Raw genomic sequence first — 12,624 nt, 5'->3', positions numbered from 1 at the left:
TGTCCCGCCTCCCCGGCGAGTTTGCAGCGCTTCTTTGTTTGCAGCCGCGGCTTTTGTGCTTGTTGTCCAGGAGAGCGTGATGGTAGCGGCCCCCGCCCGCTCCCCTCCTGCTGGGACAGGCGGCCCACACGAGTTCCGGGCCCTCCCAGATTGGGGTAGGGGACACTGTACCCCTTCTTCGTCGGGGCAGTGAGGGCTGCGGGGAGGGACTGACGGCTCTGTGTTCCATGTGGTGAAAGAGCCATCCAGGTTCGCGTGAACCGCGACACCTCCGCGTGAGTGGGTGGAGGGGGGAAACGCCTGTGTGGGGTGGGGGCCACAGGTCAGGGAATAGGTTGTGTGACACCCCGGGCATCCCAGGCCCACCCAGGGCCCTCTTCTTTCCTGTGTGCTTTCTCTGTTCGCTCAGACAGGGCAGAGCCTTCGACCTTAGCCAAGGCTCAGGAATGGGAGTGGAGAAGGACCCTCCTGGGAGGCCTCCAAGGACCTTGTCCAGGTGCTGAAAGGCGCTCTCCTGCCCTCTGGTGCAGGGGCTTGTTTTTTAAGCTAGGGGACAGTGGCCTCAGGAAGAACTTGAAGTTCTGCCCAGAGAATAGACTCCTTGGTTCTTACTGTCAGTGAGGACCAATGGATCAGCCAGCTTGGAGGTGTGCAGTGGCCTCCAAGAAGACAGGTGAAAGGGTGGGGTCTCCTGGTTATTTTGAGGGTGTACCGGGAATTGAGCTAGGGGCACATAACCACTGAGCCACATCCCCAGACCTTTTAAAAAATATTTTATTTAAAGACAGGGTCTAAGTTGCTTAGGGCCTTGCTAAGTTGCAGAGACTGGCTTTGAACTTGAGATCCTCCTGCTCTAGCTTCCTGAGCCACTGGCACCGGCCCTGGCTTCCCGGCCATACTTTAGGTCAAAGGTAGGAATAGGTCACAGTCTGTAATTCTTTCTTTAGCACTTAGGCCACAGGTAGGGACTTATGGTACAGAAGATCTACCTTAAGGTGGGAAGCAGTGACCAGAGCTGGGTACAGCTTGCCCTGGGTGTCTCAGGTTAAGACCTCTAGACTTGGTTGGGTCTGAGACTCTGGGGTGGTTGGCTGGGAGTAGTTAGTTTAGGAGTTGCCCACAGTGCAGGTCTATCTTCTGAAGGCCACTTCTTGAGCCATGGAAGTTCGGTATGAGGAGCTGTCCAATTCCCAAGGAAAGAGTTGAAGATTGGACATCAGACTGAGCCAGGGGAGGTTCAGACTCTCCTGGAAGTTCCTCCCTGAACCCCCAGGCATCCAGCTGTGCATGGTAGTCCCAATCAATAGTAGGGTGACCTGGGTTTGAAAACTTCTGGGCTAGGCCAAGTGTTTACTTCCATCTTCCTTCATTTATTTATCTTGGTGGGGATTGAACCCAGGGGTACTTAACCACTGAGCCACATCCCCAAACCCTTTATTTTAAGACAGAGTCTTACTAAGTTATTTAGGTTCTCACCAAGTCTCTGGCTTTGAACTTGGAATTCTCCTGCCTCAGTCTTCCAAGCCGCTGGGATTACAGGCACCGGGCTACTTCCTTTGTACCTCTGTTTACACTAGAAGTCTCCAAGTTGTCCCTCAGCCTGGGTGCTTTACTTATTTTGTGGTTTTCAGCCATAAGAGGCCTGGTAGAGTACCCTGGGCAAATAATGATGTGCCTGCCTTCAAGGAGCCTGGGTTCTGGGGAGGCATGTGTGGACAGGCGATTACAGTTGAAGGTGCAAGATGCTCAAACACAGACTCTCTAGTCCGCTGGCTCTTCTTTGCTTTTCTCCTGAGGGCAAAAGAAGCCCCCCCCCCCCACACACACACAGAAGTTATAACTGGAGGGATTTAAACGTGATCTGAGAGGAATTTTCTGGAGGTCCAAGGATTATTAGGCTGCAGGCTACAGACTGAATCTCTAGAATTTCTCAATACTACTTCCTTGCCCCAGGGACAAGGAAGAATTCCTGTAGACTGGAGAGAGGCTGAATGCCCTGGAAGAAAGGACTTTTTCACTGTTGACAGTTCTGAAGTCAGCAGCCATCTTGCTAGAGAGGCTGGGCGGGGAGCACAAGGCTTGGGGCTGCTGAGTGTATCTACTTCCACTCTCTCAGGCTGTCATAGAAAACTGGTACCAGGTTCACCCGTATCCCCTCCCAGATGAGTTAACATCTCCTTGAAACAGACATCACCTGCCCTGCCCTCAATCCAGGCCAGGGAAATATGGGGCATAGTTGAGATTAACCCTTGTTGAACAGTAGAGAAGCCAGAGGGGCATCAGTCAGCCTGGGTGGGAGAGCTCCTGGCTACACTGCAATTCTAAGACTGGCCTAGAGTGATGCTTGTATGCAAATGTGCACTGTCTTGTCTTCAGGGCAACAGGCTCTATTTTCTGCAGGGGACAGACCTGGGAGTGAGCCACCTAACACCATGATGAAAATCATGTAGACTCTTGGCATCCCAGCTGGGGGGTCCCTGACCTCTGGTCCCCCTGGGGCCAGCCAACACAGGAAACAGCCAGGCTTCCCTAAAGCACTTGGTTGCTGGGTTTCCCTGATCTTCACTTGGCACAGCTGCCTCTGTCTCACTCCAAGAAAGCCCTGCAGAGGCCCTCCTATGGGCAAGCTTGGCAATGCTGGCTGGCTGAGGAGGGGAGAGCATGGCAGCCTTCAGAGTAGGTTCATGGGCTTTGCTCCCATGGTAGCTCTTCTGGGAGTGGTAGGCAGGTAAGAGATGCTGGGGTAAAGGGAAAGGGCCTAGTTGGCACCCTACAGTAGTTGCTGGGTACCCTGCCAGGTTAGGAGGGGTAGCTGGTTGTAGTCAGAGAATGTGCCAGTTCCCCCTTGCCTGACACAGCCCTGAGGTTGGCACAGCCAGCTGGGCACAGCCCTGGTTCTGGAGTCACGAGTCCGTGGTGTTCCCTGGGGGTGAGGGAGTAGGGGTTAGACTGCACATTTCCCTGTGGGAGGCGACGTGCAGGGAAGGCCTGGAGAGCAGGATTCTTCTCCTGGCAACAGGGACAGATTGTGGCCCCAGTGAAACATTTTCTTCTTCCTGGGGCTGCCTCTGCCACAGTCCTTCCTGCTTTCCCTGTTAATCCTTCTCACCTAGGGGCAGGCTAGGTGAGGTTGTGGTGGAGATGGAGGGGTGGGTGGCACCAGGATGCTCAGATGCTGCCTTACTAAAAGTACTAGTTGTTTCCAGGATCTTAGGGAGCACCTACAACCCCTCTTTGCCCTAAAGTGGGCAATCCTGGGTGTGGGGTATCACCACAGCTGGTGAGCTATGATGTTTAGGAGAGGGAGCCACAAACCCCAGAAACCAAAAATCAATGTGTTCTGGGATGAGGGGAGCAGCTGCCCAGGGAGGGAAGAGCTGGAGAGTCAGCACTGTCCCCAGCTGCCCAGAGCCTCCTACACAACCTGAGCATGCTCCCTTCGCATGCTGCCCTTTGAGAGAGCTCAGACTTGCCTGTCCCTAACCGTGTGTCTGGTGGTAGAGCTTAGAAGCAATAGCCAGATCAAACTCCAGCTGTCTTCCCTCGGGCTGAGAAGGGGACAGAGGCTGGGCAGGCAAGGCTTCACACACACTCTGGGCCCGTTTTCTCCAGCAACCAGGCTTAGTCTATACATTTGGTTTGTGCTTTTAAGGTTTCACTTGACAAAAGGATTTTGCCAATGCTAAAAGAGTTTGAAAAATATCCTGCTAGTGCATGTGGGTGTGAGAGGTGTTTAGTACAGATATTCTGGCAATGAACATGTGTGTTGTATTATACATGAGTTGATGCCTGCAGAGCCAGAGGGCAACTGCGCACTCATGTGCTTGTACATTTAGGGGTACACAGGTACCACGTGTGGAAACAGAAGTATGTAGGAGTATGTGTGTGTGCGCATGTGTGCTCCTTCCTGAGTGGAGGCAGGGAGGCTTGTAAGTTTCTGTGTGGTACCTATGCACACTAGTGTGTGTGTGCGCATGTGTGCTCCTTCCTGAGTGGAGGCAGGGAGGCTTTCTTCCCAGAGAGCCACAGCCCCAAGCTCCAAAGTTACCAGCTTTGACTCCAACTGAGGTCTGTCAGGGAGAGGAGTTTCTATTTTCTTGGTGGGGAGGGCTGGGTGTTGGGTTTCATGGGAACCCTTTTCATTCCAGAAATTAAACTGCTGTAGGCCTTTGCTGAGGAGATTAATAAATTCTCCCACTTGGGCTGCAGGCCCTGCTCTGGGCAGGTGGGGGAGCTGCTTTGGAGCCTGGCTGGGTGTATGGGGTCCACATTGACTCTGTAATCAATGATGCCCGGGAGAAGGCTGCTGGAAACACCCCTGAAAAGTAGGGACATGCTGAGACCAACCTGGCAGGCTACGCCAACCTCTCCCTATGACCTGGAGCTGAGGCACCTGACAGGGAGGATATGCAGCATCTGGGGCCCTGGGGCTGGGCAGGGTGCCCTGCCAGCTCCTTGGGGCCTTGTTAGCAGCATCAGTAGCATCTGGGGCAGGGAAGGGCTGGGGGAGGTCCTTGTGGCTCAGTTCTAGTACCATGGGGATGCCACCTCCTGATTTCCTCAGCCAGATAAGGGTTTGTGGATCCTCCACCAATCTCATCTGAGGGCTCCAGACCCCACCAAGGTTGGGACTTGGGGTGTGGGGGGGTCCAGCTCACTCCAGGACAGGCAAAGAGCTCACTTCTCTGTGAGGAGCTGTTACAGAGGAGCTGCAGGGGGCTTCTCACATCTCCAAGCCCTAGCTCAGAAGTTGAGACACCTATTTTTCAATTTCCCAGTGTTTTTCAAAGTGAAGAAATGCCAACACAGGTTGCAAAAAAATGATATAATTTAAATTATTTAAAATGTCTTATTTTTGACAAAGGAGTCTTACTATTATTATTAAACACCAGTTTCATATTCATATTCTAAAATATTTAGCTGTTGCTAGAAGGCTTCTAATGAGAAGCAGCCTTCCTTACTCCATAGCTCCCCATCTCCCAATCTCATTCCCCAGAGGCAACCACTTTGAACTCTGGGTTCTTCTGTTATTTGTCTCCATATTTATAAGCAATATATGTGCACAACTCTCTCTTGATTTATCACCTTTACACTTTATTACCTTCCATTGCTTGTGCCCCTCCAGTATAGTCAACTATGAATATAACACATTTATTGAACACCAGTTTCACCAGATATGGTATTGCATGCCTGTAATCCCAGCGGCTTGGGAGGCTGAGGCAGGAGGATCATAAGTTCCAAGCCAGCCTCTGCAATTTAGCAAATCCCTAAGCAACTTAGAGAGACCCTGTCTCAAAATAAAAAATAAAAAGGGCTGGGGATGTGGCTCAGTGGTTAAGCTCCCCTGGGTTCGATCCCTGGTACAAAAACATAAACACCAGTTGCTTGTCGGGTGCTGTCTCCGGGCTGGGAAGCTAACAGTGAACAAAACAGAAAGCACCTCTGCCTTCTATTCTAGGTGAGGGAGACAATGAAAAAGTAAATAAGCATGGGATGTTGGCAGAAAACTAGAGCAGAATAAGGGACAGTCGATAGATAAGTAGCAACTGTCATCTCAGATAGATTTTCAGGGCAAACTAATCTAAGGAGGTGACATTTGGGCAGCAACCTGGAGTGAGGGAGAGAGCTTTGTGATTCTCTAGGTGGCTCATTCTGTTTGTGTTGCTGCAGCAGAATACCTGATGAGCTGGGGCTATAACTCAAGGACTTCATTGCCCAGCATGCATTAGGCCCTGTGTTCCATCCCCAGCACCAACAAAACAAAACAACTCTCCCACATAGTTGAGAGCTAGTATATTACAAGGAAAAGAGGTTTATTTGGCTCATGATGCTGATGGCTGAAAATTTCCAACAGCATGGTGCCAGCATCTGCTCCAGGCCCCCAGCTGTGTCACAGTGTCATGGGTGAACATGCATGCACAGAAGGAACATGTGGGAGAAAGTAGAAACAAGGGAGCCAAGAAGGCGAGAAAGGTGTCGGGCCCAGTTGCCCAGGCCTAGAATCCCAGCCAATGTAACCCTAGCTAATCTGAAGACTGAGGAAGAAGCATGGCAAGTTCAATGGCAGAATCTTCAATTTAGCCAGATTGTGTCTCAAAATAAAAAAAATAAAAAGGGCTGGGCGTGTAGATCAGTGGTAGATCTACATCCGGGTTCAATCCCCAGAACTAAAATTTTAAAAAGGCAGAAAGCTAAACTCACTTTCTAAACAACCCGTTCTTGTGGGAACTAATTCAGCCCCTCCAGATCTGATCTGTCCTTATGAGAGGGTATTAAAACTTCCCCAGGATGGAGTCCCCATGACCAGATAACTGCCCACTAGGCCCCTTAAAGATCCACCACTGAACATTGGCCACACTGGGACCAAGCTTCAAGCTTCCAGCTGTGAACCCTGGGGAGACAGCACTAAGGTGTGCAGGAGGCTGTTCCAGGGAAGGCTGGGGGCAGGAGTGGAGTGGCAGCAGGAGAGCAAGTGGGTTTCAAGAGAAATCCAGGGCTGTTGGATTCTGTGCTAAACACAATGGGAAGCCACTGGAAGGATTTGAGCTGAAGTGCCTCAGGACCCGAGTGACATTTCCCTTTGGCTGCCATGGGGATGTAGAGACAAGGATGGGCAAAGAGACCGATGAGGGGGCTACGAGGCTGCCCCAGGAGAGCCGTGGTGGCTGCTAGCATCACGGTAGCTTGACAGTGATGAAACTGAGAGGTCTCTAGATGGGTTTGAAAGTAGAGCCCGCCCACAGGTTCTGCTGATGGATTCGATGTGGAAGGTGAAGGAGACAGAAGACATGAAGACAGTTGCCACGGTGTTCTGGAGGAGCTGAGGATGTAGTTGGTGTCAGAACGTGTGCTTAGTGTTCTTTAAGCTGAAGGTGATAGAGTTGAGGTACTGTTTACCATGTTGGAGGGGCACACGCAGCTGTCCAGAAATGAAAAAGGCTAGGGAAGGTGAAGAAAGGCACTTCCAGAGTGAAGGCAGCGAGGGAAAGAGCAGAAGTTGTGGGAGGCCTGGATGTTTCATTTCATTTCATTTTGTGAATTCAAGGATCTTATTTTTCTGAGGTGTAAATTACTGTTTTCCAGCTGGGCATGGTGGCACATGCTATCCCAGGGACTAGGGAGGCTGAAGCAGGAGGAGCCAAAGTTCGAGGTCAGCCTGAGCAACACAGTGATACTCTGTCTCAAAAGAAAAAATAAATAAAAAGAGCTGAGGACATAGCTCAAGTGGTAGACCACCCCTGGGTTCATGTCCCAGTTCCACACACACAAAAATAAATAACAGTTTTCCTCCACAATAGTTTCTTTCACTTTCAGCATTGACAGTGTTCCCTCTTGGTTTTCAGCATCTATTTGTGTGTGTGGTTGATTTCATGATGGAGGCTTTCCTCCAGTGTCAGTTGCCTTTGGCTGCTGGGGCATATTTAAAAACAAGGGTGTGCAGTTTACTGATGCATGGGTGCTACTGTAAGGTGATTGGGTGGCAAGCTGACTCACTCATTGTGGGACCAGCCACCTCTTCAGAGATCCTTAGGGAGTTTAGTTTCTCCAAAGAAGAATTTTCCAGTTTCCCCACTCTTGGAATTGGCAGGGTTGGGGGTGGCTGCAGCCAGTAGCTCATAGGATCCAAGGCAAGGAAGGAAGGGGTTGGGGTGTCACTGTCACTGGTTTTCAGCTAGCTGCATGACCGCATCCTCTGCTGTAGCCAGTGTCCCTGAAGCCAGTATATCTCACATTTAGTTTCTACAGAGAATAAACCCCTTGGATTTTGTGGTGAGTAGGGGGTACCTTGCAGCTTCATGAGGTTGGAGAGGGGGCCAAGAGCTTCTAACCAGTTTTAACCAGTTTCCTGTATTCAGCTCTGAGCCTCACCCCTACTACTGGCAGGTTTGATAACTCTCAGGGGTGTGTGTGGGGGGGAGGCCTAGTTTGCTATTCCCAGGGCTCCCCTCTGTGACTGCCTGGGATTTGGCTTCCTCTGCTCCCCTAAGTCAGTTGTGACGCCTCAGCCTCATTCCATGTTCTAAAGATGTGCTGAAATTGTTCATCCCCTGACATCTCTTCTCTTTATTCTTGTGGAGTTTTAAATATTTTACTGACATTATTATACTTACAAATTTAACATTCTTGGCACTTTTCATTCCTTTGTATAGATCCAAGTTTCCATCTGGAATCATTTTCTTTCTACCTGAAGAACTCCCTTTAACATTTCCTGCACATCTGGTGATAAATTCTTTTCTTTTTTCTTTTAGTACCAGAGATTAAACCCAGGAGTGCTTAACCACTGAGCCCCAGTTCCAGCCTTTTATTTATATACTTGAGACAGGGTCTCACAGCTCAGGGCCTCGCCAAGTTGCTGAGGCTGGCTTTGAACTTGTGATCCTCCTGCCTCAGCCTCTCAAGCTGCTGGGATTACAGGCATGCATTACTGCACCTGGCTTGGCAATAAATTCTCTTAGCTTTTGTTTGTCTGCAAAAGTCTTTATTTCTTCTGTACTTTTGAAGAATATTTTCACTGGATATGGAATTCTGGGATGACTTGTTGCTCCCTGCCCAGCATTTTAAAGATTTCATTGCATCATCTTCTGGTTTGCAGTTTCTGGTGGGGAAATATGTATTATTTCCTATATTTGTTCTTTTTTTGGCGGGTGGGTACTGGGGATTGAACTCAGGGACACTTGACCACTGAGCCACATTCCCAGCCCTACTGTTTTTTAATGTGTGTGTGTGTGTATATATATATATATATATATATATATATATATACACACACACACACATATACATATATATATAAACATATATATGTTAATTTTTTTAGTTGTAGTTGGACACAATACCTTTATTTTATTTATTTATTTGTATGTGGTGATGAGGATCAAATCCAGCTCCTTGTATATGCTAGGCGAGTGCTCTACTGCTGAGCCACAACCCCAGCTCCTCACCCAGCCCTATTTTTTTTAAAAAAATATTTTTTAGTTTTTATAGTTGGACACAATACCTTTATTTTAATTTATGTATTTGTATGTGATACTGAGGATCAAACCCAGCGCCTTGAAGATGCTAGGCGAGTGCTCTACCGCTGAGCCCCATCCCCAGCGCCCCCTATCCCTATTTTGTATTTTATTTAGAGAAAGGGTCTCACTGAGTTGCTTAGGGCTCACTTTTTTGCTGAGGCTGGCTTTGAACTAGAGATCATCCTGCCTTATCCTTCTGAGCCACTGGGATTACAGGCACATGCCACCACACCTGGCTCTATATTTGTTCTTCTATACAGAAAGGATTTCATTTCTTTGAATTCCTTTTTGTCACTAGTTTTTTGCATTTGATTGTGATGTATTTTTCTTTGTGTTTATCTTGCTTGGGGTTCATTGAGATTCATGGCTCTGCACATTTGTTATTTGTCTCCACAACAAATTACCAGGAATTGGGTGGGATAAAACAACAAAATTTTATTCTCTCACAATTCTGGAGGTCAGAGTCCAAATCAAGGTGTTGGCAAGGCAGCCCTCCGTCCAGAGTCTCTAGGGCTGACTGCTTCTTTGTCTCATCAACCTTCTGGTGGCTCCAGGTGTTCCTTGACGTGTCCCTGCCTGACTCTGGTCTTTGCCTCTGACTGCACATAACATTCTCTTCTCTGTCTTCAATTTATCACTGAATTTTGGAACCACCAGGACAATCCAGGGTGAACTCATCTTGAAATCCTTAATATAATTACATCTGCAAAGACCCAGTTCTCAAATAAGGTCACATTCAAGGGTCTTGAGGGTCAGGATATGATGTGGACATATCTTTGTAGGGGGCACTATCATTCAACTCCGATAATAGCTTTATCTGGAAAAAATTAGGCCACTGTTTCTTTAAATTATACTCTTATCCTGTCCCTTGGGACCCAATCACACATTAGAATTCTTTTTTTTTTTTTTTTTTTTTTAATTTAGAGACAGTTCTCACTGAGCTGCTTAGGGCCTCCCTAAATTGCTGAGGCTGTATTTGAATTTGTGATCCTCCTGCCTCAGCCTCCCAAGCTGCTGGGATTACAGGTGTGTACCACCACACCTAGCTCACACATTAGAATTCTCGATAGTGTCTCATAGATGACTGAGCCTTTTCAATGTTTTTTCACTTTTTTTTTTTAAGTCCAAGTGTGCTTCAGTTTGGATGGTTCTATTGCTGTTTTCAAATTCACTGATTTTTTTTTTAATCTTAAATGCCTAATCCGCTATTAATTAAAGCCAGGGACGTTTTCATTTCAGATACTATATTTGTTCTCTCTGGATGGATTATTGAGTTCATTTTGCTATCTCCTATTTCTCTCCTCATGAACATCTTGTTCAAATTTTTCCTTAAATTCTTGAGCATATTAAGTCATTATCTTTATCATTTCTATTGAATGATTTTTCTCCTGATTATGGGTCATGTTTTCCTACTTTTTGGTATAGCTAATTATTTTTAACTTGATGTGATAAATATCATGATGTTAAGCATCTGGATTTTGTTGTCTTCTCTTAAAGAGTGTTAGGCTTTGCTCTGTAGACCATGTAAATTATTTGCAAATGAGTTTTGATCTTTTGAGGCTGTTTCATTTATTTATTTATTTTTGGGACATTGCGGATTTAACCCAGGAACACTTTACCTCTAAGCCACATCCCCAGGCTTTTCTATATTTGTTTTGTAATTGTTTTTTTTTTTTTAATTTTTTTTTATTTAGAGCATTATATTTATACATGATACCTGGGTTCCTTTTGAAATAATTATACATTCAAGAATTTGATTTCAATCCCCACCCCCCTTTTCTTTCTCCTGTATTCTACTTATCTTCCTTTCACACCTTTATTTTTTTTTATTGGCATTTTTTATAAATATATAAAGGAGATATTCCCTTTAGCTCACTTATATATGTATATAACATAATTCTGTTAGATTTATTCTCTATTTCTTTCCCTATCCCTTCCTTCTTGTCTTTTATTTCTCTCTCTCCACTGATCTTCTCTATATCATTATGATGTCTATTTTTTATTTTGAGACAAGGTCTCACTTAAGTTGCCGAGGCTGACCTCAAACTTTCCATCCTCCTGCCTCAGCTTCCTGAGTCATTGGCATTATAGCCGTGTCTCCTGTGCTTGGCTGAGACTGTTTTAATCTGTTATGGGCGTCTCGTGAGCCTTTTCTCTAGGTATAGTTTAGCCCTACTACTAAGGCATAATACATCTACCCCAGAAGTGTTCATTTTCTATTGAAAATGCTGGGTGTTCAACAAAGAATCTCAACTCTAGCAGGTTGGAGCTTGAATGTCTCTCTGCCGGTGGTGAGGTCTGAGAACTCAGTCCATTGCTTTTTTTTTTTTTTTTTTGCATAAACTCATTTTAGTTTTACTGGACACATGTGAACTTTAGTATTCAGCAAAGAGTCAAAAGGACTCCTGTACAAAGGAGGATTTTTTGTTTTCTCAAGGTCCATTCCTTTTTACAACTCTGCCTTGAAGCTTCTAGCTACCTCGGCCTCCCTGAACTCCTGTCTCCTCAACTCAGTGAGACCACCAAGCTCTGCTGGGGATTCCCCTCTCTGAACTGTAGTCTGGATTGTTCCTCTAGGCAGAAATCCAAGGAAATCACAGGGCTCACTTAGTTTCTCGTATCTCAGGGATTCTAGTCCTAGACTACCTGTTGCCTGTCTGGAAAACAATAATTTCATAAACACACTTCTTCCCCCACCCTGCCCCAGAATTGAACCCAGGACTTTGTGCATGCTAGACAAGTGCTCTACCACTGAGTTACATCCCCAGCCTTTTTTGAGACAGGGTCTTACTAAGTCACCCTGGCTGGTACTGAACCTGTGATCCTCCTGCTTTCAGCCTACTGAATAGCTGGGATTATAGACAAGCTCCTCTGTGCCCCCACATTATTTATCATGATTGGAATAGAAACTTTTACTGGCATTTTAATCAGGTTTTGGGAAGGAAAGGGGTTACATGCATATGATCAGTTCACTGTATTTAACTACAAGTCCTAGGTTCCTTAAGATATATTTAAATCTATGTTTAACAAACAGGCTTTTCTCATACAACAAAAATCTCATGCAATGTAACCATGCTGTTCACAAAATAATATGATTTATGAAAAATGTTAATACATCGTGTCCCACAGGCACAGAACATGGCTTTGAAATTATACTATGAATATGTTTTTATGACTCAGTGTATTACTGTACTTGTTTATAAACTTCCACTCAGTAATATTAGTAATGTAAACTGAAGGTGTGGTCTGGGACCCCTAGGATGGGTCCAGCCTTAGGAGCCCTCATGGCCAAAGCCATTCTGGACCACCCTTCATTGTCTGGCTTACTCTTTGCAGACAGCTCACACACAGCTTAGAGGAGGAAACCCAGCCAGGGGCCAAGGTGCAGAGGAAGGGAGGAAGGCCCTCCCTCTCCCTTTCCTTGAGTTAATTTCAGTCCTGTCTCCTAAGTCCCCCTCCATTCACCTGGTACCAGCTCATCATATCAGTCTTTCCCATGGCCTTGTGAGGTGGCCAAAGTGGCAGAGCCAGAGGGTCACTCCTGCTTAGTAGCTGCTGGGCTCAGGTTAGCTGCTTTAGAAGTGACCAGGGCTACACTTCAACATCTTCT

Source organism: Marmota marmota, unplaced genomic scaffold (assembly GCF_001458135.2).
Source record: "Marmota marmota marmota unplaced genomic scaffold, marMar, whole genome shotgun sequence".
Classification (NCBI taxonomy): domain Eukaryota; kingdom Metazoa; phylum Chordata; class Mammalia; order Rodentia; family Sciuridae; genus Marmota; species Marmota marmota.
This window is presented reverse-complemented; position numbering follows the sequence as displayed.